General features: G+C 49.2%; 1 pseudogene; it reads left to right on the forward strand.

Moving 5' to 3' along the window:
- Nucleotides 1-1,520: 1,520 nt before the first annotated feature.
- LOC114891463 lies at nucleotides 1,521-2,582 on the forward strand (annotated as a pseudogene).
- The last annotated feature ends 200 nt before the right edge of the window (nucleotides 2,583-2,782 follow it).

Genomic DNA, 2,782 nt, shown 5'->3' on the forward strand with positions numbered 1-2,782 from the left:
ATGTACAAAAATGGCAGGATAATACTGTAATGTGAGATGCTGTCCACCCAAGTCTGGAGGGACAACTTGGAGCAGTGCGCTCAGAATAAAACCTTTCCATTTCAGACTCGGCCAATCAGGCACATCTTTATTTAAAGTGGCCTATAATTTCCTTTTCTAATCTAGGTTTTGACCTCTTGTTTTACCACTTAAAGAGAAAAAGGATAGCTGTATGCAAATGCAAAATCTAAGAACTAAGGGATACTTTTTCATGTTGTAAATGGGCCCACAAGGAAAAGAATCTACCTCTGTCTCAACAATTTTATATGTTGGCTATTTCCTTGCTCATATAGATCCAATTCTACATCAAAACCTCCAGTCCTCTACAATATGCTAGAAAAATGTACTGTCCAAACACCCAGTAGGTTAACACCTTCTAGCCTAAACTGGTCCTCATGAAGAAATAAGATTTTTATTCCTATCTCCATACTGTGTTTGACATAGAAATAGAATTTTATTAGTTTAAAAGACTGTATTGGGTCACTGAGATAAAATGATTAAAATGTTAAATGCTTTTAATACAGATGATCCTTGGTTATCTGTATCATAATGGCAGCATTTGTGAATTATCTCAGATGTCAGTTACTTGTTTGGGAGATAGGACAACAAAGGACTCGCACTTGTAGATACTGGTACACATTCTTAGTTAGAATCAACTGCCATAAAACTTACATCAAAATTAATAATCTGTGGGCTTCTCTGGTGGCGCAGTGGTTGAGAGTCCGCCTGCCAAGGCAGGGTACACGGGTTTGTGCCCCGGTCCGGGAAGATCCCACATGCCGCGGAGCGGCTGGGCCCGTGAGCCGTGGCCGCTGAGCCTGTGCTCCGCAACGGGAGAGGCCACAACAGTGAGAGGCCCGCGTACCGAAAAAAAAAAAAAAAATCTGCTAGAAATTTCTCCATTTGGCTTGTTTTCATGCAAGATCGAGTGAGCCAGGCTAAACCAGAGTTAGGAGGTCTCTGGAGACAAACTCTGAAAGAGTTCAGCTGATGGGGCGGAAGTGTGGCGAGCACTCTCGCGAGACCTGAAGGTACCATGGCTGTAGTGGCAGCAGCAGCAGCGAGAGGAAGGAAGAGAGGACCAGAAGTGCTGCATCTTGAGTGTACAATGCCGGAAGCGGCCAGACTTTCTTTACCGGAAGCCCTTTGCCCGGGGATAGGAAAACTGCCCACCTGGCTGGAAGTCCTACCTCCTTGAGCTCCCCAACTCTTCCAGAAGATTTTCTGTCACCTGTGCTTGCCCCTGTCCTCTTTTCCTGTTTTATCTGTATACCGGAAAAGGGTACATGAATGTCTTTCTCCTAGCTCCACTAAACGAGTTAGAGCCGGGGTTCCTTCCCTATACCCCCATGTAGCTGCAGAGTAGCACCTGCGGGTGGTTGGACCTCTGGGATCCCGAAGAAAGGGGGAGAGGGCTCAGAACTCCGCTTCTGCGTCTGCCACCAAGACGTGGCCTTCTCAGCCTTTCCCCCAATGCTGCCATGCACCTTGCGGCCCTCCGTCTTCCTGCGGTTGTGGCCACTGTTCTGTGAGGAGCGGCTCCTGTCACGGGGCTCATTCGAGCGACTTCAGACCACAACGGCAGCATGGACTTTGCAGATCTCCCAGCTCTCTTTGGGGCTGCCTTGAGCTGGGAGGGAATTAAGGGGTTCCTTGTGGAGGCTCGCCCAGCCAACGCCTGCAGCCCCATTGCTCCACCACCCTCAGCCCGGGTCAGTGGGTCAGTTTTCATTGCACTGCTTCCAAGATTTGACTGCAACTTTGACCTCAAAGTCCTAAATGCTCAGAAGGCTGGGTATGGTGCAGCTGTGGTGCACAATGTGAATTCCAATGAACTTCTGAGCATGCTGTGGAATACTGAGGAAATCCAGCAGCAGATCTGGATCCCATCTGTGTTTATCAGCGAGAGGAGCTCTAAGTACCTGCGTGACCTCTTTGTCTACCAGAAGGGGGCTCAGGTGCTTTTGGTCCCAGATGATGGATTCCTCTTGGCCTATTGCCTCATCCTTTTCTCGGGGATTTTGGGAGTGCTAATTTTGGGCATGGGAGCAATGTTGAGAGTTCCTTGTATTCAGCTCCAGAAAGAGCGCCAGAGAAAACCACTGACCAAAGAGCAACTGAAACAGATTCCTACACGTGACTCTCAGAAGGGAGACCAGTATGATGTCTGTGCTATCTGCCTGGATGCATACGAGGATGGGGACAAGCTGAGCGTACTTCCCTGTGCTCATGCCTATCACTGCTGCTGTGTGGACCCGTGGCTCACTAAGACCCAGAAGACCTGCCCTATCTGCAAGCAGCCTGTTCGTCGGGATCCTGGTGGGGAGGAGCTGGAGGAAGGAACTCAGGGGCAAGTGGGTCATGGGGAAGGGGGCCCAAGGGGCCACTCTGCTTCAGAATGGACCCCACTTCTGGGCTCTAGGACCACACTTCCCACCTCCTTTGGCTTCCTAGCCCCAGCCCCCTTTGTGTTTCTTGGGTCTTCAACAGATCCCTCACCCTCTCCATCCTTCTCTTCCTCTTCGGCTGTCATCCTGATCTAATACTCCCTTTCTTTCCCACCTTTGGCAACCTATTTGCACAGCCCCTCTTCCTCCCTCGAGTCTTCTCTGTTGAGGGATAGGAGATATTCCTACACCAGGTTTCTTCCTAACCCGACCCCATCCTTTTGAGGGGGTTCAACATGCAAAGTAACTGGGTCTTCATTTACTGAGTTAATAAAATTTTTTTGTGGACTTAAAAA

The sequence above is a fragment of the Monodon monoceros genome, unplaced genomic scaffold, assembly GCF_005190385.1.
Source record: "Monodon monoceros isolate NGI ecotype Baffin Bay Population unplaced genomic scaffold, NGI_Narwhal_1 Super_Scaffold_12, whole genome shotgun sequence".
Classification (NCBI taxonomy): Eukaryota; Metazoa; Chordata; class Mammalia; order Artiodactyla; family Monodontidae; genus Monodon; species Monodon monoceros.